General features: G+C 34.6%; 1 long non-coding RNA gene across 1 annotated transcript; it reads left to right on the top strand.

The window, feature by feature from the left end:
• The first annotated feature begins 6,487 nt into the window (after positions 1–6,487).
• On the top strand, positions 6,488–23,431 carry LOC120314840. The gene is made up of 3 exons (XR_005558542.1): positions 6,488–7,055; positions 15,913–16,037; positions 21,460–23,431. It is a non-coding gene; the product is annotated as an uncharacterized LOC120314840 (long non-coding RNA).
• The last annotated feature ends 1,535 nt before the right edge of the window (positions 23,432–24,966 follow it).

Below are 24,966 nucleotides of genomic sequence, written 5' to 3'. Positions count from 1 at the left end.
TTTATTTTACTGCAACTTGGGGTTCTTTGGGGAAAAGTGGTGGGGTACCAATACTTTTGGCTACATCTGTACTTGTTTCTCAAGTTTGCTTTGATATTTGCATGTATCAATAGTTTGCTGGGATCAGGTCCCTTTAATCTGATCAGTAGAGGGAAACATCATGTAATGGCTCTCTAATCTCTGGAGGAATTATTCACATTCATAGAAATTTTCAGTCTTTTGGCTCTGCTTTTTTGTGATTAAAATGATTAGTAATGCAAAAGATGAATCCCTTTGGGTGACCTCAAAGAACACCATTATTTAGAATTATTTTTCTACAAAGGAATGATAAATGGCAGGTAAGTACACCATCAATGCCTTTCTGTTTGGGAACTGTCAGGTATAAGGATTTCACCATGTCAAATGATTGTAGGTTATATAGTAAGGCATGCATGCCTGAAAAAGATGCTGCTGCATTAGAGAACTGCTGCACTTTCAAATGCGCCAGCAAACCTCATTTTCAAAGTATGCACAACCAGATTAACAGATCAACTTGTTTTAATATTAGTGCAAAAACCTAACAAGGTGGATTTGAACATAAAAGAGTTATTTGGGAAGGGGGGAAGGCAAAATAAATTGAAAAGCGCAATTGCTCACAAGAAGTGTCTTAGGACTTTTTCTTGTTATTTTCCATAATGACATTTCTTCTTTTTCATGTACAGTTCATATAGGTTTTATCCTAAATGTTGCTGCAAGTGCCAGGGCAATTTCAAATACGGCTTGCAATTTATTAGTATGACATATTGCCAAAGCCTTTGTTTACTTGAGAATCTTTTGTTTTAGGTATTTCAAATTCTTTAGATGCATATTCATAATGAGTACATTCTTAACAACAAACAAGACTCAACACCCACAAAGCTACCCCCATTTTCTCACCAATCATACTGTTATCTGTGAAAAATGGCTTGGGATATTTATAAGATTTGGGAAGATAGGCATAGTTTTATAGAAAGTCTGAAACAGTGCCTGGATTGTTAAAGTAGCTTTTAAAATGTGATTTTTATTGAAATTCTCTTTTACGAGGCTTATTTCCAATTAAGATCATATTTCAAATCCACATTTTAAATTTTTATTAAATGAACTGAATCATTTGCTCATGTAGCGTTTTAAATTAGGGATTTTTTTTGCATTTCATGCATAACAAGCAGAAAACTTCCATTTAGTAGTTGATACATGTTGATTTAAAAATCAGTTGCCTGCTGTTTTTTATATCTGGTATACATTTAACATAAGTTTCATATTCTGTGCAAAAAAATGCAAGTACATAATACTTGCAAAAGTATATTCAGTTGATAAATTAAATACACTTTTAATCTTTAGACTACATGTAGCTGTGGATAACCTTTCTGCAACCTCTGAAACAACTCAGACTAGATACAGCCAAAATTTTAAGCCTTTTTCTTTTTTAATAGAAGAAAGGTTTGGGGAGTTTAGACATGCAAAATAAATGTCCTAAATCTTGTTATAGTTTAAGGAACATTGTGGTCCATTGTTAAATGTTACCTCCATCTTCCCACAACAAAATAACTGAGTTGGTTTTTCTGATTACTGAAGTGGTTTTTGGAACTCTAATGGGCTATAGCCAAGCCCAGATCTGTTTTATTTAACAAACACAGTATTAATATTTTTTCTAAAACTAATAGAAATTCTGAAAGTAAAGAATTTTACTTTCATTAGCAAAATAAATCTCAAATAACAAAGGAAATTTTTAAGAACATTATTAAATGATTAGAAAAACATGTTGCAGTTCACCCAGGTCTGAACAGTTTATTCTCCCAATTAACGATTGGCCTTTAAATGCTTCTTGATGGGAATCAGAAATTCTCTGAACTTGGAAAAATAATTATGGTAGGTAAGATTTTATCTGTGATGTGCTTAGATGTGTAGAAATTAACCTGCATATATTATTTTTTTCTATGTAAAGCCCTAAATACTCTGAGATTTGGGATCTAGAAATTTTGTATCTGAGTCCAGTAATATTTTCATTAATACCTTGAAGCCCATTGTCTCTTCCTGTCAATTGTTAGGTACATTCCACAGGAATCTCTGAGGATTTTTCAATGTCTACAGATGAATGAGATATGGAAATTGGCACACTTATCTTCCTCTGTGATCAGCCAGTGGGCAGCAGAACATACAAAAAGAAAAGAGGTTGGAAGATTCGTGTAACCATTCCTGATGAATGGCTGAGCAATTGCCTGGTTATAGCTCTAATATCAAGCTAACAGGTGTACAAAAGGAATTTTCTTTATACCAGTTCCAAAGTAGTACAAAATCTCCTTCATTAACAGTTTCTCTCAAGGTTGTTCTGGTAGCATATTTCTAGATCTTTTTTAAGTATTCATATTTCTAGATCTTTTTTAAGTATTCAAGAATGGCTTCAAGGAGTCAGCAATAACACTCTAAGGTTTGAATTTATCAAAATGCTTTTCTAATTAATCCAGGAAGGAAGGAGGGAAGGAAGGGAGGGAGGGAGGGAGGAAGGAAGGAGGGAAGGAAGGAAGGAAGGAAGGAAGGAAGGAAGGAAGGAAGGAAGGAAGGAAGGAAGGAAGGAAGGAAGGAAGGAAGGAAGGAAGGTTGGTTGGTTGGTTTATGATGCTCTCTGCCAGGCTGGGGAAGCCAGCAGAAAGTTGGTTATTTAGTGACACACTTCTTAGCTATTAAGTGAATTACATCAATAACCAGCTGAGAAGGAGAACATAAGAAAACCCATATTGGAGCAGATCAAAACTTACCTAGTGCAACATTCTGTTCTCACAATGTAACACCAAATATTAAATGGAAACCTATAACAAATAGCCACTGATAGCCTCCATAGTTTCAATTCCTCTGAAAATGTCCATCTTGGTGAAGTCTTATAATTGTGAATGTCATAGGATTTTGCAATCTTTTGGACCTTGTCTGTCAGATGTAACTGCAAGAGTAGGGGTGGTATATAAAAAAGTGAGGATGACAGGTATGACTGTGCAATCAAAGACTTGGCCATTTAAAAATATGTTTGATGCATGTTAAAAAAAGAGTAGGGTTTTTGTGCACCTTATCTTGAGGTGTTTTTTTTTTTAAATTTCCCTGGTTGCCATGGTATAGTAATCCAGTACATAGTGAGATGGGAGGCCATATAAATTTGTTTAATAAATAAACAAATAAAACAAATCCAGGTGTTTCCCTGCAATTTGCCAAGATCCCATGTTAGTTTAGTAAACTGTTATTAGTGTCTATGGTATGAATTGATAGAAATCATCCCTAAAGGCTTATTTGTTTGCTTGCTATTTGAAGTCCTAGATACTTAGCAAATCTAATGTCTGTTGGATTTTCATTTGTACAGCAGAAGAAGGAGCCATGTATATGAAAGAGATCCAAGACCAGGAAGAATTCCTGAACTGGAGGCTCAGGACTTATCATTAGCAGTTTTATTATTGTTACATGCATTTATATCAGGAAGAAAATCTCTTTGCATTTTATAAAAAGAAATTCTAAGAAAAGATGCTGAAGATTAGTCTCCTAAAGAGATTGTGGCAGAATTGAAATTATTTGTACCCAGATAGTAAGAAAAATCCTCAGACCCTATGTATATTTATGCATTATTACCACTTCCATTTATGTATATTTATTGTTATTTTATGGACATTTTATACTAATGAACCATTACTTTCGTTTCTGCCCTTAATAATCATACAATTGTGTATCCTGCAAACATTTGTAATAATATTCCTGACTATAAATTTGATACACTGCCTCTCTCTCCCTCTGTCTTTAAATTCTTTAGTAATTCAGTTTTAATGAAAATTTTCAATATGCAAAAGGAACACAGAGTTTAGGTGTGAAATAGATAAAGAAACCAACAAGAATATTCCTGTATATAATCTGAATAAGTAACCACCTCTTTGATTGGATTGATTATATGCTGCAAAGGAATTTAACAGAACATATGGTCCTGGGAATATAGAAAAATACAAAACTATAAAAGTTTTGGCAAAATGAAGAAATTTGCAAGAATTTCTGGTATAACTGCAACATAAATTCACATATTTGACAAAAAGAAACAGTTGTCATTTCATAAGGTTATTGTTTGTACATAATAAGTATCTCGCTTTTGTTCAGTATATGGAAGTCAGGACACTGCAGCAGACTTAAATGCTTTTTAATAAAGTGTATGACTAGAAATATTTTCCACAGATTAGATTTCAGATATTGCCTCGAGAGTGCAAACTGGAATTCTAGCTTTTTTCAGTTTTACTTAAAACTCATAAGCTCTCACTAAAATATAATTTCAAAACATGTAGGCTAATAAAATGATCTCTTAGTGTTGATCATTAGAAATACAGTATTAGCAATTTCAAAAGAATGTCCTAGGAAGGAATAATTAACAGCTAGCCTTAACAAAAAACAGTTCAAGCCAGTTTGTTAACATATCTGCAAACACTGCTGTTTCTTCCATTAGAATTCAGCAGTACAACATTATTTTCTGTAATACATTTTTTATATATTTCAATTCATAACCATTTACATTAGTCCAAAAAGCTTGTGCATGTAGTATTCTATGACAACATAACTCATTCTTTTTTTTTTAAGTCAAGTATATTTTAAGTCAAGTTTAGTAAGAATATGAGCAATGATGTGATCAAGATGACCTCCAAGGTCCCTTCCAACATCATCATCATCATCATCATCATCATTATTATTATTATGTGGGTTTTTTAGAACATAAGTTAAATGTCTATTTTCAAAAGTTTCACAATAAATTTTTATCATTAATTGATAAATAACTTTGAATACTTAATAATTTTTGACATAAATTTTGACTTATTTGCCTTTTTTCAATCCTTTATGACATTTTGCATTGGACTCCCAATTTTTTTATACATAATTTCAGCAAATGTCTATGGAGATTCTCAGTCATCCAGGTCATAGTTGTCCCAAGGATGTTTTTTCATGAGGCAACTGGACTCCCTTGTTTTTCTTTGAAGAGGTTTCGCTTCTCATCCAAGAAGCTCTTGACTGGATGGTGGGGAATGGAAGAATTTATACTCCTTTTCTCATTTTATTTGTACATTACCCAGAGTCACTCTGTGAGGGACATGGGAAATTTCTAATTTTAATAAATAAAAAAATAAACATCAAACATTCCATTATTTGTTTATATATGAACCAAACCAAATCTGCTCATTAATTTTTCAGACATAGTTTCACTGAAATTACTTTTATATTACAGTGATTATTTTCATGTACATGCATTTCCAGATAGTTAATTATTTGTGATTATTTCTTATTAAACAATTTCAACTTCTTGACTTAATAACTAAAGATGGAGATTAGTAATTTCTCAACCACAACTCTAGAAAATTTAATCAGATATGCTTTTTGAATTTACTGTTCTTCATATAATAACTTAGAAGAGGGAGATAAATCATTACTTCTTCTCTTTTTCTCATGTATATAGGTAGTGATTTGAAAAAAAAAGACATTGAACACTTAAGAAAGTTATTTCAATACCTCTGGCTTTGTTCCTTATCTTATTTACAAATTTAATAATACTGAGGAAAATGTCAAAGGGGATGTTAACGTAGTTCTTTTTAAAAATGAGATAATTCCAGGGAAATTAATCATTTAATTATTTATGTCATTCTTGTGAATCATGTCTACAACTTTATGAAGATCCCAGCAAAACACTCATTTAAAATGCATCAGTAAAGTATCACACACCCCTGTTTTGGGCCAATTAAGTGGCCATTATGCTTCACTTCTTCTGACATGCAACTAAAGTTAAGCAAATTCTCTTATATTACATTATTAACGGCAAAAAGGAAATGTGAGTCATCAAATGATTGACATTTAACAAATATGAAGTGTTTTTTTTACTAGAATTCTCAAAAAATATTCTTGAGCTTTATTTTAGTGGTAATCATATGTCAGTTAAATGACAGAAGAAACAATCAATTAATTTGATAATTTGATATATCAGCCGACTCAAACCTAGTTACAGAAAGGAAATAGAATATAGTATTATAAAATATAGCTTTATTAGTTTCAGAACACTTTGTTACTTGCTGGACTAACAAAAAAGATATAAATTGGATTAAATTGTATCTCATCTATAAATCTTTTAGATTACGGTTTCTAGGGAATGCAAATGCACTTCTACCTAAAATCTTGGATCCCAAGTTGCTCATCATGTTCAAAATGACAGATTTTAGACACTAGGATAGAAGGAGAAAAAAAGCTATGACAGGAATGGGAATCTACAAAATTATTAAATTGAAATTGATCTAGAAATCAGCTTCAGCTGATCTTAATTTGATGTTCATTACTTCCATTGATATGACATGTAATTTTTCTTTGAATTTGGATTGGTTTCGGACCAGTGAAAATTCTAAAAGGAGTGAAGATATGAGTAACTTTATATCAGCCTTTCCGTTTGCTATCATGAAATTCCTCTAGATTATCTGAGAATAGTAATTTTGACAGTTGCAGTTTCAACACATCTGAAAGGCAACAAGGCAAGTTCATCTGGATTTTGCTGTCTAAAAGTATTATTGTATGGCTTGTACCACATATTACTCAGACAGGTTTGCTAGAGTTTATGAGCTGGTGTTTTGGAGTCAGCTGAGCCTTAGCTGACCAATGACAATTTGTGAATGGTACCCTTTGATTTTTTTTTCCAAATGCATGATATTTGGCTTCTGAAAAAATGCATTTTCCCTCAGCTCTTATTTAATGCATTTAGCAAAGTTTTTTTTTAAAAAAACTGTTAAGCTTTTTGCTCTACTTACAACTTGTTCCTTAATTTCTTTTATTCCGTATGTACAATATTATATGTCTTTTTACTCCTAAAACATAGATATACCATATGCTTTCCTTCCTTGCAGTGCACATAGAACCTGGTACATGTGAAGTCATTGCTGCCCACAGGTGCTGCAATAAGAATAAGATTGAAGAGCGCTCCCAAACAGTGAAATGTTCCTGCTTTCCAGGTCAGGTGGCTGGGACAACACATGCTGCTCCTTCATGTGTGGATGGTAAGTGTACAGGTATCTACAGTGTGAATGTATGGACATAGTTGTAGCTAGGTCAAAAGATGGATTCATAGCTGTAAAGTCTGTGAGCCTGGATAGTAGTCCTTGCTGAAAAAATTGTATTAAATACAACCCTATACTTTAAAAATGTCAACCAAACTCTGTTATTCTGGATTCTGTGTTCTGTTAAGTAACACAGCCTGAATGTATTTTTGATTTGAAAGCAGAAGTATGCTTTAGAGCAGGGGTGTCAAACTGGTGGCCTGCAGGCCAGATGTGTCAAGTGCAGGCCACGCCTTCCCTGGCCACACAAAGGCAAAAACCATCGTGATACATCACATGACGCAATTGAATTTGACACCCGTGCTTTAGAGCTTATGGGAGCTGACTAAAGTTCCTGTCTAGCATGTTATAGACCAAATGCAACCACACAATACCAAGAAATGACTTAGTTTCTTTAAAGAATTATAGGCAGCTTGCTACACGAGTGCCTCTGCATGATCAGAGCATTTACCTTGCTTTAAGATTTAAAGCATTTCATAGCCTTCAACAGTTAGTTCTTATTAGGAAATGCCCAGAAGTACAAATTTTTATTAGCAGCTAATAAAATTATGTTGAAAGACTAACTTAATGGTGTACTTAACTTTGAATACAAGTATATATTTAGTTGTTCTCAAAGTGTCAATGAGTCTCTGATAGTCATTAAAAGCAATTAATAGCAACCATGATTAGCCAATTTGAATAATTTTGTATGGCAAGGAAGGCTGATGTTTCTATATCCCAGTCCTGCTATTGAATTTGTACAACATCAGATTATCTGTCTGAGTAAACCAAGATTTGGAAAGCACTATAGTTTAGTGGTAAGACAAATTATTATTCATTGTCATTGGTTCAGTGAAATCTCCAGGTAGTATTAAGAAAGCCTTGCAAGCATTTCTTCAGTATGGATCAGTCTTGCAGCTAGTAAGGTGGACTGTTACTTTTGTATCATAAACCAGGTTAACACAGATTATGGGAGTGATTGACCAAAAATACCTGAAGAACAGCAGATTGGAGAAGCAACACTAAACTAGATGGGGTAATAATCTGACTCTTCTTCAAATAGGGTAACTTAGTTAAGACTCTGGGCATAACTGAATATTGTTCAATTACTATTTTTGGAACAGAAAAAGTGGGTTGTCAAGTACTCCAAAATCTGCTGCTTTTTACTGCACAGTTTGATTCATTGCTTTAAACATTTCTGTTTTCTAGGCTTTTTTTTTGAGTTTATAATGAAAATGATACTATTGTACATTCAGTCAGAAACATAATTTGAAGATAGATTAGTAGAACTTGAGACAATAGGCATGTTGTCCCCATAAAATAGACATCCAGTATTATGTTTTGTTACAGTTCTGTACTCATTCATTCTCAACAGTTTTGTAATAGGAACAGAGTCTGGCAGAATATGACTGGCCCTGTGACTTCAAGTCTCAGTTGAGATGTGACCTAAGATTTTATGCACTATCCACACATGGGAAAGTTCCTGAAATTTCTCAACAAGTTCCATCTGTTTTCTTTCTTTTGCAAAAGCAAACAACATCATTCAACCACATATGTTCAGTCTTTTTAGAGAAACTTCATAGATTAATGCTGTTATAACCAATAAACTGGTTATAATCTGCAATCTTTCAGGCTGATTGTAGAGCCCTTATATGGTAATTTGAAATATTTATTACTTAGATATCCAAAACATGAAATAATTTAATCTTGACAAAATAAATATCGTAGCTCACAACTAATAAAGTTTTGTATTGAAGAGATATACTCTTATTAGTTTCCTATTCTTCCTAGAAATTTGTGGCCACCAACACCTTGCCACTACTGGACATGAAATCTGATGTGGGATAAAAATATACAAAACAGGCCAGGAAGCCTAGGCCAGTCACATCGCCTTCCTCAGTAGTATAGATAAAATGGTATGTTATCAACTGCTAGTATTTTTTTTAAAGGAAATTGGTGCAGTAAATACTGTAGTCAATTTGCTATTTTAAGTGATGTTCTTCCTCTCTCCTGAGAAAAGAACGATGTGCTTTGCTAAGAAATTTAGGAATAGGATAGCAAGATATATTTTATGGAAGGGATGAACTACAGAAAAAAATTGGTAGCTTTTTGTATATGTATGTGCTATTTCATAATTGTATAGTATTGTGGATATTAAGTTGTGCATTAATTTTTTAGCTGGTTTTAGCAAATCAGTGACTCTCTCACTTATTCTGAAAATTGACTATAGATTTTTCTTTCTATAAAGAGCTTTTCAATTGAAATTGTAATTATTGCCCAGTTTTGACTTCCGAAGTCAATATTTTATGTGCAATTGTGTCTTATTTTTACTCAGAAAGGAATTTGTTTAAATATCAACATTTCCTTTCTCTTGTGGGAAGGTCAATTTAGCTATAATATCTAAGATTCCCTCTCTCTGAAATCTACTTAAAAAAAGTAGGAAAACTTGTTACTATAAAGTAGGTGTAACACATAGGAATGAAAGCATGCAATCTAATCACCTGTGCAAACTGCTAAAAACAACCTCAGCCCATCTATATTTTATTGAATAGTGTCACTTGGGATCTATTTGAAATGGCTCAAAGCCTCTGCTGGTACATTATTGATTGTCTTGGCAGCTTGGTTGGTACAAATGGATTTATATGTGATGCCAAGAAACTACTTAAAAAACATAGGATACTATTCCCCTGAAAGACTAGCATCTCTTAGCAGCTTTGGAAAAGTACTTCAATTTATCTGAACAAAGCATTTCCCTAAAATTACCTATTGAGATTTCATTGAAATCATCATGATATCTTCTCTTTAATTCTTGTGTCACGTAGTGGTGCAGCACTATCTTGCATTCATTGGAAATTTTGATTTTTAGGCTCACGCACTTCTCTCTCCTGAACACTGCAACAAGGAAGAGTGATATTTAAACTTATCCAAACAGCGAACACTGGTTAACTTAAACTATGTTGGATAAAACAAATTATGCTTTATGAATCAGACTTGTTAACAAACCATGGAATAAGTTAACAAAACTTCCTCCACTTCAGACCGAATAACAGATTCTGCTTCGTTTGAATGAACTGGTGGAACTGACTGCAATGGCAGAGAAGGGGATAGAGGCAGCCTGAGGCTCAGAAGGGCAACATACCATGCAACATTGCTTGCTTATTAGTCACTTTTCTGTATCCTCATCTTTTGCACTGCAGCTGCATTACCATGATATAGGAGGGAGCTGACAGGCAAAGTAAAATCAATGTGTTGCTGGCGTATCAACAAAGGCAGATTAAGATCCTTTTGCCTGCAACTAGTTTACCAGGCCTAAAAGCTCATGGAAGCAAAAGCACTGAGAAAAACATAGAACACCAAGGTCTCAAATTCCATCTGTAGTTAACCTTTCATGACAGTTTATTCTTGATTAGTTGTCATTAACATGTCTTGGACCGTTGAAACTGTCCCAAGGCAGCAAAGTACTATTGGAAGAATACATATTTTCCAACCAATGTTGTTGTGCTGTGTGTGCTTCCAGTCAGTGTCTATAAATCCTTATTTTTCCTTTAAGAATGAAACATTGGCCCTGGCTTTGCACAATATGACTGATAACTCTTCCAGTTTTGATCATTTCCCCCTCCCAAACTCTGGGTTAACTGTAGGCTTGGTTGTGGGTCTTGCATTCATATTCCAGTATCGGCAACCCAACATAGTGTCACAACAGTGTGTATGAACAGTGTTTATGAACAATGTATTCATGAAACAATTCCAGGAAATGAAAAATAAAAATTAAAGAACTTAATTTTTGAGTGATGGACATGTGTGGGTGTCGCTGTCTGGGGAGGGGAATGGGGGTGGCTTTACACCTGAGCTATCTTAGTCTGAACTGAACTGAAAATAGCAAAAGAAGAAAGCAAGAAAATAAACTAGGATTTGTGGATGGCAGTACTTATCGCAAAGATGATGGCAAGGGAAGATTAGTGAGAAGAAACACTGGATTTTCTAGAGCAGGCATGTCAAACTTGCGACCTCACATGACGTCACGCAACGTATCAGGCCAGTTTTGCCATTGCCGGCAATGGGGTGGGCGCGGCTTCCAGGTGACACGTCCAGCCCACGGGCTGGCAGTTTGATACCCCTGTTCTAGAGAAACCAGTTAATTTCCTTTTTAAAATGATATAGAACTAAAAATGAAAAGAAATTACTGTATAAGAGACTAGGAGTTTGAGTATGTGAATAGGAGGCTTTGCTTTGCTGTTTCAACTCTTCCTGGATAAAAATATCTCTTTTTCTACCTATGAATTTTAAAAATTGCATGCAAAATGCCTTGGGCTTTTAATCTTTAAAAAGATTTTCCCCTGTGGTGGAAACGCCGGTTGATAAGGCGGATAGATTTGACTGAGAAAAGTTTTAAGTTTCATACTGTTTTTTTGGCTTCTCAACTTCTTAGCCTCCCAGAGTTGCTGTTGTTTTAATTAAAATTGCCAAGATACTATTCTATTTTTTTGCAGTGTATTTTTTTAATTTAATGCTTATACATCAAATAAAACTTTCTTTTTTTCCTAGTATGTATTATATAGGAGACTATTTTCATTATTTGCTTGTAATAGGAAGTTATCATTAGTTTCACTGATGATTTTTTTAAAATGCATTCTTGTTTTTCTATAAAACTTCTTTGTTTCATTGCTTGTCCTTTTTTATCTGTTTATAAAAAATATAAACAGCTTTTAGCTGTTTAAAAGCTGTTTATACTTTTAAGCATATAGCTTTTTAATTTAAAAGAAAGGTGAATAGGTTATTATACAGTGATAAGAATGCAGACTCCGATTGTAGGAAACTTAGGTTGATCTCCACCATCTTCACAGAATTGGAGTGTCGGACCATTTTGGCTATCAAATCTATCCTCAATTCTGTGCAAAATGGCAGCTGGAAATATCCTTGAAAAATGGCTGTCTTGCCTTTGCTTGCTGAATAATTGGTGCAACCACAGGAAATAATCTTGGATTTGTTTCATCAGTGGCTGAACTTTGCATAGGACAGTTTGTTCAAGTTTGTGTGTATTCATGTAAGTGTGAAAATATCTCAAAAATTAGAATGGCTTTCCTTGTAACTGTATTATTTTATTATTTTTAACACAATTTCTTCCTTTCATAGTTCTGTTTCATGGTAGACTTTGGATGGTATCAATTTTTCTCTCAGTTCCTATTTCAAAAATAATAAATAAATAAATCTGGATGTATAAATGCAATACTTCTGATTTTCACATACCATACAGTATTCACTTGCATTTAATAGGACATTTATTTGAATGTCTGTCTATAGAAGTGGTTCTCAACCTTTTTATACGGCAACCCCTGTCATAAGGACACGCCGCGCATGCGTGCCGCCCCCCATGCGCGGTGTGCATGCGCGGCGGCGCCCCATGCGTGGCGGCGCCCCCATGCGCGGCGTGCATGCACGGCGTCACCCCCTGAGGGAAAAAAATGATGGATCGCATTGTTTGGTGACCCCCGTAAAATGGTTGTTCGACCCCAAATGGGGTCGCGACCCAAAGGTTGAGAACCGCTGGTCTATAGCCAGTCTGGAGCTGAAATGATAATATCTGAGAATGTGTTGAGTTCTTCTTTTTTTTTTTTTTTTTTTTTTTATTGAAAATTTTTACATTTTACAAAAACAAATCCCCTTCCCATACCCCCCCCTACCTCACCCCCCCCCCTTCCCAAGCTCCCAAACCCTCCCCTGGACTTCCCAGAGCTGAGTACAGGCTTAATTAAAAAAAAAAAAAAAACTTAAAACACTTTTAAAACCTAAACAAATTTAAATACAATCATCATTCTATATAAGCTCCCTCCAAAAACACAAATTTAAACATTACTTTCTTTGAATATCTATATCTATAATATAAAATCTAATTTCTCCCTCTTTCTTTATCCTAAAACGAAAAAATAAACATACAAATCTGTGTTATACCATTAAAGCTAAATACTCTTAAAGAACTTAAAGTAAGTACATATTTCCTTCAATCTTCATAATCTTCTCTCCTATCCAAAAAGAAAAAAAAAAAACAAAAAACAAAAACTTAAAAAACCTATAAGTCCTAAACAAATCTAAGCACATTTAATTAAACAAATTATTTTGTCTTAAAAATATTAATAATAATATTTAAAAACTAAAAACACTTTTAAATCCTAAACAAATCTAAATACAATCATCACTCTATATAAACTCCCTCCAAAACCACAAAATTTTTAAAATTTAAAATATTAGAATCCACTCACTAAAATAAGCAAATTATAATCCCTTCAAAACACAAATTTAAACAATATTATCATTAAATGTTCAAAACTTAAAACAACAAAGTTAATAAACACATTAAACATTTCAATCTTCACCAATAACTAATTCCATCCATAAAAAACTACATCCTTATCAATCTCCATTATATTAGTATTATTAATTATTCACATTCCAGTTTTTTCCATTCTCCCTTCTTCCATTCTTCCATTTCCCTTCTCCATTCTTGTATCAAACTCGTAAGAAATGCTGCAAGTTCTGCCTTAGGAGACTGCTCCAAAATTCCTGAATCTCCCATCGACTCCGAAGCCAATAAGGGTTCCTTAAATTCCTCCTTGTATTGATCTTTACAATTGTAAGTTGTACAAGTTATCCTCTGCCCATTCCTCTCTTGTTGATGCCCCTCAGACTGAGATTTCCCAGTTTCCATTTCAGGCAACAATTCCACCCTTAAAGATTGCTCCAAAGACTTTGTAGGTCTAACATCTCCCAGAGATTCAGAAACCACTAAATATGAAACTTCCTTAACCTTCTTCTGTTGCTGCTTTTCTTTGGGATTATATACTGCACAAGTTGTCTTCTGCTCCTCACCCTGGACTTGTTGAGGCCTCTCACACAAAGATTCTCCAGTTTTCATAAATATAGGCTCTTCAAACTGTGATTCTACATTCTTTTCTTCCAAAGCTTTAAACTTAATTGATGGCGATGCACATACCCCCAGGACCGAAGTATAAAAATCTTTTGCTTGAGAAACAGTATTAAGTCTATAACATGTCCCCAGGTAATTCACCACCATTCCAATCGGAACATCCCATCTGAATGAAATTTTTCTCTTTTTAAGTTCATTTGCTAAAAAAGCAAACTCCTTTCTTCTTCTTAAATTTTTAGATGGGATCTCTTTAAAAATTATAACATCTTGTGAAGCAATTTGAAATCTCTTCTTATAATAGGCTTGCACAATTTCATTGCGTAAAGATCTTTTAACAAAGTAAATTACCACATCTCTTGGCAGATTCTTCTGTGCTGCCACCACAGAGTTAACCCTAAATAATTTTTCAATTTCATTAAGTATTCCCTCTTTTTCTTTATTCAAAATCAATGCAAAGTCCTTTGCAACCATCTCCTTCAGATCTCCTTGCAAAGACTCTCCCAGGCCTCTATTTCTTAAGGCATATTCCATTTGTCCATATTGAAGCATAAGAATCTCATTTTCCATTTCTTTTTCCATACTTTCAATTTTCCCCTCCATTATGTCCACTTTTTCAGCTACCTCTTCCACATGGGAGTTCACCTTTTCAAGAACAGAAGCAACACCTTCTAAAGCCAAAACAAAATCTTGTCTCAAGATCTTATTGTTTTCCTCTAAAATCTTTTTCATTTCTGCCCTAATTTGAATTATAACATCTCCCATCATGTCTTGCAAATCCTTCATAGTTATTAGCTGACCCCCAGAAGAGGGTGAAACTGTTGATTTAGAAGCTGTAGAAATCCCTGGACGCTTTGGAGCCATCTTAAAGAAAAACCTTTAGTCCTTCTTAAGAAATTATAAAAATTCCTTCAAAAATCATAACTCCCTCCAAAGAAGGTCATTATAATAAAAAGAAAAAAGGGAAAAAAAGGAAGAGAAAAAGAATTAAAAAAAAGTTTTACTCCTTCTTAAAAATTACAAAAAATTAAACAAAAAAAAAGTCCTTCAAAAAAGGGTCATTACAATAAAAAAAAAAGGGAGTTCAAAGGAAAAAAAAAGGGAGAAGGAAAAAAAAATAATTAAATAAAAAAAGTCCGTTCCAAAAAAAATACTTAGAGATACCAAAAACAACCATTCCAATCATAAGGAAATAAAAAGAGAAAGGGAAAGGAAAGAAAGAAAAACACCAAAAAGCCTGCCGGTCAGCATTCTAACTTCCAGAAAAAAAAAACACCGAGGAGTTTGCCGATCGCCATTTTACTTTCCCTTTCAACAAAGAAAAAAAATAAAAAGAGAGAATAAAAATAGAAACAAATCTTAAAACTTAAAATCCAAATAAGTCAAAGAAAGCAAAAACTAAATCCTCTACTCAGCTCTGTCCATTTAAAAAAAAAAAACTCACCAGTTCTCTTTAAGCACGGAGGTGTTTGCGGCGGCTCGTTTTGTCCCTGAGGACAAAAACAGCTGGGAAGCGGAGACAAGTCTGAACTCCGTGGGAGCACTCCTTTCACCCCCCCAAAAAAAAAACTTGGGGGGTGCGAAAGAGGCTCTACCACTATTCAGACACTCTCTACCCCCCCCCTTTGCCCGGGAGGGGGATTTTGAACCGCTGAACAGCTGGTGTCTGCTGTTCATAGCGGTTCTTACACTTACCCAGGAGGACGGCTACAAAGTAGCCGCCATCACGCACGCAAAATCCACCGGAAGTCCGTGTTGAGTTCTTCTTGAAGTGCATTGTGGAATGTATCCTTACTTTGGTATCTTTGGAGTTCACTGGAAGTGTACATTTGAGTTAAGAAAAAATACAGCACCAATTTGTTGCTAAGGTTTTTAACAACATCATTTGTTTTCTCATAGCATCAATAGTGCTTCAGAAGTGGTGGTGCCAAATGCAGCCATGTGTAGAAGGAGAGGAATGTAAAGTACTACCAGATTTGTCTGGATGGAGTTGCAGTACTGGAAACAAAGTAAAGACAACTAAGGTAGGTCTTAATTAAATAAATATAACTTCAGTGAAAGAGTGATCAGGCTCACATATTTTGGCCAAACTGTACACCATTTTTGTAATATAATGTTTAAAAATCTAATGACTAGATGGTCTGCTGAATGAGAATTGCAGGGATCACTTTATTGCTTAGTAAAGATGTGCTAAGAACACCAAACATTATCGCTGTGTAATGGCTCAGAGATGCCAACTTACCCTTCAGCCATTATCCAGGTCAACAATCCTATGGTTCTTAATTAAAAATAGTTTACAAAACCATGTTGAGGGAAAGAAAAGAAACACAGTGGTGAGGCAATATGGGCAAAAAATAAGGGTCTTTAATGGGTTGAATGTCCCATGGGCACTACCAAAATACCCTTGTTCTTGAGCTTAGTTTTTTATTGGTAAGTTGCTACTATTGGGCCTGGCTATAAAGGATTGCTTTGGTTGGTGTAGTGGCAGGAGATTAAAAACAGAAAATAATATAAGAAGCCACATGAAAGGCAAGCAATGAAACTCCACAGCTGATGGGATGATTATATGGAGAAAGGACATAATACACTAGTCACTTCCTATTTTCCAAACCACCAATCTTTCATACAAATGCTATCATTTTTGTAACTGTTTAGACATTCAACTATTTTATAAACAATTAAATCTTAAGTATGCCTTGAATATCTTGATGTAGTATGAATAGTGCATTTTATTTATTTATTTATTTATTTATGAGACTTATATACCGCTTTAAGTGCAAGCACTCTCTAAGCGGTGTACACCAGTAAGCAATGTATATATATATTTACATTGCCCCCAACAATCTGGGTCCTCATTTTACCTACCTCGGAAAGATGGAAGTCTGAGTCAACCTTGAGCCGGTGAGATTTGAACCACTGACCTGCTGAACACAGTCAGCTAAAGTGGCCTGCAGTACTGCACTCTAACTGCTGTACCACCTCGGCTCTTAGTACAATCTTGTGGATATTTGCACAGATTTAAAGTTTCTTCTTTCATCAAAAGCTGCGTAATAAGGGGAAAAAAACAAGAGTTCTTGGCAAAATTGAAAGAAAGGTTCAATAACAAATCTTACTAAACATTTCCCAAATTTGATCAGTTCAAGAAAGCAAATACATTTTCCTTAATAATGGAAAATATTTTTCTCTGTTGAAAATCACTTGGTTCAGGTATTTTTTTCCCCCATCTGTCCTCCTATTATTTCAGAGAAAAGTGAGAAAATCAGAAGTGACAAGTGTAGTGCTCATAATAAAATATCAGTTGTTTAGTTAAAAGAAGCATCATCCAGCTGATAGAAATTGATTTGCAGTTCTAATGGCTATTTAGGAGGAGAGTCTCTGACTAGAGGTTCACTCAGTATTCCAGTGAAGTTCCTAGATAGAGGCTGCATCTGTAAGATTTTTGCCCAGTAGCAGGTTTTCCATTCTTTTCCTCTCACTCTAGCCAAACACTTTCCATCCTGTCACAGCTCCTCCTGTTGGAGCAATCATCTGTGACAGAGAACTACATGATTATTATTTTCATGGCTTGCTGAATACTCTGAAGAACAAGGTATAATTAAAATTTTATCAAACTCATTAGTAATTACATGTATGTCATGGTTAATCAGTTGAATAATTTTGTAATCATTGTTCATACAGTGGAGTGTAATTATTCTTCAAGCTTTGCCTGCTTTGTGCTTCCATCTCCTTTACACACAAACATCCCCAAAGAATTGCTCTGTGAAATGGCAGTGTTTTCTTTCTTATCTTTTGCTCTGCCAATAACAGACACACGCTGAAATGCTTTCTAAACAGTGAGCATCAGAGTAGATCCCATTGACTCAGGTAATCCTGCTGACCAAATCTACTATCCTCCCTCCATCAACCTTGCTTTACCTGTTACCCATTTTTATATTTAATTTTACATTTTATTTAGTGTCAGCATTGTATGTGTCTTCTCTTTGGTTCTGAAGGTACTATTTGGAAAATAGAAATTTTATCGTATGGTCATCTTTGCCAAGCCTCTTCCGTATACAGAGAAGAATTTGCACTTCTTTGTGGCATTTTCCTGAAGTGTTTTGAATGAAACATTCTAATTTATTCCCAAACATTTTAACACTTTTTTAATGTTCTTATCCATTTCCAACTAGTTGGGGAGTTTTTATACTATTTTAATGGCCTTTGGAGCAATCTCTCAGCACAACTGCTGAAAACTGGTGGGCAGTTTCCTCAGTTGTGAAGTGGAAAACATACAAAACTGGGGTGTATTTCAAAATTCTCTCCAAAACCCCAAGAAAAAAAGGATTTTTTAAGCCTTACTTCTACCCACTTCACATTATCAACTTATTCAGCATGGCCACATCTTCTTTAAAAAAATTATAAATGTGAAATCTTATCTACCAAAAAATCCATTCTGCCTCTGGGTCACAGGATTAGTTACAACCACTGGAAACAACATACTGTAGCTGAGTCTTTATTAATTGGGGCATCCCATTCATAGCTAGAAGAGGTGATTGGGCTTTGGAGCATGTACTTTCAAAGAAATTGCTGAAGTGAAGGAACAATAGAGAACCCGATATACCCCTGGGGCAAGAAAGAAGTGCCAAGTAATGAGTAACCCGAGGAAGACAGATAAGAATTCACCTAGAATTGGATGCAAAACACAGCGGTCTCTCTGCTCATTTGGACTAATTGACACTGTGAGCATCCTCAATCGTTCACAGGAAATGTTTCCTATTTTCAAATCAACCACAGCGTCACTGCATTCACGGTTAGATGTATGAGCAGTAGGGAAATAATAATCCCCTTGTTTCCTGAACACAGGTGAATTCTCAGAATATTCAAGAGCACCACTTCCATCCAGAAAACAGATTCTCTGTTGCTCATATCACTAGTATGTGATTTTATAGCTTTCAGACAGCTATATTTATTTTCTAATTTGTCTTTCTCTGATCATTCAGTTTTTGCATTAAAGCAAATTGTCTTCTGTTTGTTCTGTCTTTGAAATACACTGTTACTGGCTGGACATTTAAATAATATGCATATGATCCCACATTAACTACTGTATGGTTCTCTGCTGTATACATATGGATGGAAGTTTTTTTTTCCCTCTGATGCTCTTAGTTTGCTATTTTGCAGTAGATTTTCTAAAGTGTTCCTGTGAATATCTCTCTTGTTTGGCATGCACATATGGCCAGGGAGAGAGTAAATAAGAATATTTAAATGTATCCACAATTCTCGTGGCTGTCTCCAGACCTCCAGTGAAATAAATGAGAAAGGACTTTGTAATGAGTAAACAAGGTATGGAATATCTGAAGTCTCTACAGTCATCCACAGATATTATATAACCTGACATTTTTCTCAGGCTTCATGGAGGTAGATTTGTCAATTTGTTACAAAGGAAATAAGACTGGAGTTAAGTAATAACTATCCAAAATGTTTTATATAGCAGGTTAAAATTTGAAACAACCGAACTTTACAGGTGGCTCTCATTTAGCAACCAATAATTCAGCAGCTGTTCAGACTTGCAACACTCTGAACAAGTGGTAGTTTCAGTCAGTCCTCGAAGCTCCAGCCATTGCAGTAATAGCATGGTCACGTGACAGTGATCTGCAGCATTCCCTATCACTTTCCCACAAGCAAAGTCAAGCTGATCATGTGAGCTCCTTGCTTAATGATGGTAACTGGAGACTGCTAGAACTGCCGTTGCTAAATGACACATTTCCCAAAATTGGGAAATTTTGGTCTCAATAACTGTTGTTAAGTGAGGACTATCTGTAGTCATTTTTAGTGCCAAATGGAAAGATTTGGGGCATAGCAATTAAAAGAAACTTAGGATGGCTTAGTTGTGTAGGTGACTTCTAGTAAATGGCATTACTTTAGATTCCCATGACAGAATAGCAGTTTTGACTACAGTTTCTTTGCATTGGGAGATGGGAAGAAGCAAGAGTTTCTGGAATTCAAGAGTCTTAAGTTTTAGGAGTTTTGTTTTCCTTGGAGTCAGTGCTTCTTTAATTGCAGAAGTCTGATTATAAGAACTAGCTTGAATAAGGGGAGCTTGTCCTAGGGAGGGCATATGCCTTATACTTCTCTGAAGCTTCCACCCATGTCAGATTTAACATTAAGGTACATTGATATGGACTAATTGTAATAATTGGACATGAGGAATCACAGAGTGGAAACAATGGATTTCACCTAATTCATTAGGATCATACCAAACAGACTTTCTATTTCTGGGACTTTAATCACCCTTGTTAAATGCATATGCATTTCTATTAAAATATTTTGAGAGCCTTGCATGTCCCTGGTTTTCTTTTTCAGAATGTTAATGTACTATGCAAGGGGAATTTTAATTTTTTTTAAAAATGCCTTCCAGTTTAACAGCTAAAAAGGTCACTTAACATAATCTTAAAATTGGAAGCCTGGAAGTGCTTCAGGGCATTAAATTATAAGAAATGTTAATATTTAAGCATTTTGGAATAAAATTCTGCTGCCCCCATATAAATCTCATACATGTTCTGTTGAAATATATCTTTCCTTTCCTTTCCTTTTTTTTTTTTTTGGTTGTGACTCTTGATTCATGGGATTCTGACAGACACTTTTAAAGCTGATTGAATTGTTTTTCATTGCTTCTGTTTGTGACTGTGCATGTAATTAAAGATATTCCTTGTGTGCATAAGACAGCAGCCACCACTGAACTAGGATGTTTGTGCAAACTGCAGTGTTTGTCTACATTTGGAAGATGATAGAGATGGGTTCACACAACATGCCAACCCAGAATTTGCCTAACAATCACATAGAAATATATATACATCTCACTAATCACATAGTAAATGGACTGGTGTTAAAATACTTTAAATCAGAAACAAGTCACATCATCACTTGTATATTATGTGAAAACAATCTATCTAAAGGAACAAATTAATGTGGCAACTCATCTGAGTCACATCAACCTTTAGTTTTAGTCCAGTAACAGTTGTTGACTTAAAACCATTTTTTCATCTTAACATTGGCCTGGAACAATGTGTTATTTTTTTTTTTAGTTTTGCTTCCAGAGCACTGATTCATAATAGAGCTATATTCAGATATGATAGAATGTGCTTCTGACTTCTCAGGGGCACTCATGTGAAAAGTAGCTCTTCCCCCAGGAAGCTGTATCTGCACTTGGTAGCTATTGTCCAATCTTAAGCAAAGGTACATTTGGTTTAAGAAAGTGCTGACAGATATTCCACATGTGCCCATGTTATGTTTCAAAGGACCTTTTCTTCTTTGATTCTAAAGCGCTGCATAGCCTTAATTCGTTAACAAACCGAACTTAGTATTATGTAAACCTCAATTGGCAAAGAATATAAATATATGGGAAAATAAATCTACATCAAGATGTTAAGGTGGCAGAGGTCTCTTTGATACATTCTGTTCTGTTCACAGGTCACACGATAGATCTTGGAAGATCCATTGTTATCAGATGTCATCTTCATTGATATGGCCAGCGTTCCAAAAATGGCACAATATGGCTTTTGTTCAGGTGCAAAATACTTCTCGTATGCTTTGCAGAGTTGGAAATATGAAGATTTCCTTGGTGCAGGATATAATGCATTTGAGGTATAGGATGGCTATTTTTTGTGGGCACTTTATTAATCTTCCTCAAGTACATCAGCCTAGAGAATGGTGCTGCAGTCTGCTTCCTTTTGAAAGAACAGTACCAAGGATTAAAGAACAGGATTGGTATTCCTGTCTCAGCAGATATCTTGGAAATTTTTCCTTGTTTTTGAAAATAAAATATCGCATCAGCTACTGATTAAGTAAGTGCAGCCTCAAAGGTATTTAACAATCAATTGTTACCAATTCTACAATTCTGGGTCTTGAATGAGGTTACAACTCCCTTCTGTTCCATAATTTCTATTCCATATCATGGATATACCTATGAGGAAAGAGAGAGACAAACAAACATTTCTTCCCTTTCTGTTCAGTCAACTATTCTTCACTGCATAGAGTCTGTTAATGGCCCCAAAGGGGCGAAAAAGCTTTCTTTCCTTTTAGCTGTTTTTTGTCTTAAAGCTTGCTATGTTGATTGCTAAAAGAATTGGAAACTTAAATGGATGATTCAACATAAAATTAGGGTATTTACAAATGATTTATAGTCAATGTTTTATTGATTTCATAGATAACAGGCTTTGAAAATTTGGGTCCAAGAAACCAAATTCTGGTCTTTCAAAAAAGATCATGCAGTTGTTTCAATATTTATCAAGACAGCAGACCAGATTCTTTGCCAAAGTTATGGGAACATCTGCAGTAGAGATAGAATCCAAAACTTTGATGAAAGAAATATCTTCTGTTTGATTTCCACAAAAGATATTCTCCCTGACCATTCTTTCACCCTGTTCAGCAATTATTTTAATCAGGCTTATTATAATTTTAAGTCTTTGATAACTTTAAAGTTGTAAGGATAATTTGTTGGATAAATTCTATTAAACGTCTGAGAACAAAGAAAGTATTGTCTTTCACTTTGCTGTGTTGTGCTTGGTTGAGTTTAAATTTTATTTGAAGACTTGAGTTAGTTTAATTACCCACTTAGTATTAAATAAATACTTGTAACGGACAACTATAATGAGTACAAATCCCTTTTAGGGGCAAATTAGTGTTTTTAATAATCTATTCTCTATTAAAACAATACTAAAATCCCTAGTTATTTTACTCCTATTTGTATTAGGGGATGAAGGAACATTCATTTACTCCTATTTGTATTAGGGGATGAAGGAACATCCACTTGTCTTTGGTTTATTAAGACAAAGTTTTGAAGATTTTTTTTAAAGCTGCTAGAGGAAATCAACAAACATAGAACAGTGTTGTCTCTGACAAAATTAATGTCATATTTTGATAATCTGGCTTCCTAGTAGAAAACTATATTTAAGGTCCATGTAAAATTTCATAGCAAATGGAAAATTAATAATAAGGATGTAGACATGTTCCTTTAACATAAATCATTATTAATTTTTCTTATTAACTATTGAAATCCACTTCTACTTTATAAGCATCTGTAAAAATGTTCCATATCTGTATCCTATTATGGCTACCTTGATTCCTGACATTCTGTTGATATAATATAGGAATGAGGCTGCAAGTATATAAATTGCAAAGTAATATCCAAAGTCAATATCTAATTCCAACTAATTTAGATGGATTGGAGTATCCAGGAAGAATGTAGTGGGCAAGCAGATGCACCTTCCAAACTTTGCCTTGCCCTGTCCTGTTTTGGAGTGGCCTGGCCTCCATGCTGTGACTGTATGAACCCCCCAACTTTGTTATCTCAACGTTTTTGTAACACACTATGTTTTACTTGCTTCAGATGCTATGTAAATAACAGACTGTGAAATATTAAAGTTCGTTTTAATCTCTGTAAGGTGATTCATTTGTTTTTTATTTTTTTCCAGCCAAATGGAAAATTAGACAGAACTTTTGTAAGGCAAGTTTGGATTCCCTTCAGGAAACAAACAAACAAACAAAAAAAAAAAACCAGGACCCAGTTGTCCAGGACAAGTTAGCAAGAAAAAGATCAAGTTAAAAAGTGGGTGCCATCAGGCAGGGGCTGAGAAGAAAAAAAACCTAGAAAATATCTCCCAACACATCCTTATGGGACAGATAGCCTAGTATTCAGTTTGGAGTATTCCATCTTCCCTATCATATCACCCAGGCAGAATATATGCAAACTTTCTCATGTTTCCCACTGCATACATACACATAGGACCTACAGAAACAACATGTAGATGCCTACCTAGACTATTTTCATCTGTTTTGCTGTGCCACAATAAAACAATGCATGCATTATCCTGATGAGACACAAACACACATACACAGGCCACACCGTCCTTATTAGACCTTTACAACCATGCACACAACCAAACAAAAGCACAATACTTGGTAACCAAACTTGGTTAGCTGATAAAGAGACTGTAAAGAATTCAAGGATTTATTTTCTATATGCTTTCCTACCTTGTTTTAATTATGAGAGTCCTTGGGCAAAGTGGGAGGAAAAGGTAAATTTTGAAGACATCTAGTGAAGTGAAAAAAGTGAACATTATGCACATAGAGATGAAAAAAAAGATGTTGATTAGCGTAGTAAAGTTGTTGCATTGGCATAGGAAAGACCCAGTTTGATAACTGTCCTTCAATCAGTGAAACGTAATAGCTGACATTGGGCCAGTCACTCTCAGTCCAAGTTACCACAACCACAGGGTGGAGAAAATGAGAGACCACCTTGAATCCGTGAACAAAAGATAGGTAGAAATCAAATGCATAAACAATAACATAACATTTCTACTAGTCTTGCTCTTTATACAACAGTATAATAGTATGTATAATTGTAAAAAACCTAAGGATTATAACCCATTTCCCTAGGTTTGAAGCTGTACTGATTGATTTATTTTGAATAACTGTAACCAAGTTATCTGCTACAAGACTCAATCCAATTGATTGTAAGGATAGTCCGCAAGCCTAGAAAGATTTTATATGGCACAATAGATCTTCTACCACCATGTGTTTATATATGTGTGCATCTATGCTTTTAAATTTAGTTTTATTGCTAATAAAGGAATAGAAACCAAATTATTAAAACTATGATAAAATGATAAAGGACAATTTTTTTATAGATGGCTAAGTGCATAAAAGTTCTTATACATTGAGAATTGGAAAATATACTATAGGCCTCTGTAAAACCTTAAAACAAAGATACTTAGTTTCAAATTATAACTTGTAATTCTATCCTTTTAGTTTTCCACAATGCAGATAGTCCTCAACATATGACCACAGTTGGAATCAGAATTTTCATTACTAAGCAATGCAGTCATGAAAACAATGTTACATGACTGCATCACCCTGGCAATCCAGGCCAGTCCTGGTTATCATAACTCCAGATAAATGGCTCATTAAGTAGAAAGT

Source organism: Crotalus tigris, unplaced genomic scaffold (assembly GCF_016545835.1).
Source record: "Crotalus tigris isolate CLP2741 ecotype Arizona unplaced genomic scaffold, ASM1654583v1 scf7180000019009.106469, whole genome shotgun sequence".
NCBI lineage: Eukaryota > Metazoa > Chordata > Lepidosauria > Squamata > Viperidae > Crotalus > Crotalus tigris.
The sequence above is the reverse complement of the archived record's forward strand: the minus strand, read 5'-3'. Positions and strand labels throughout refer to the sequence as shown.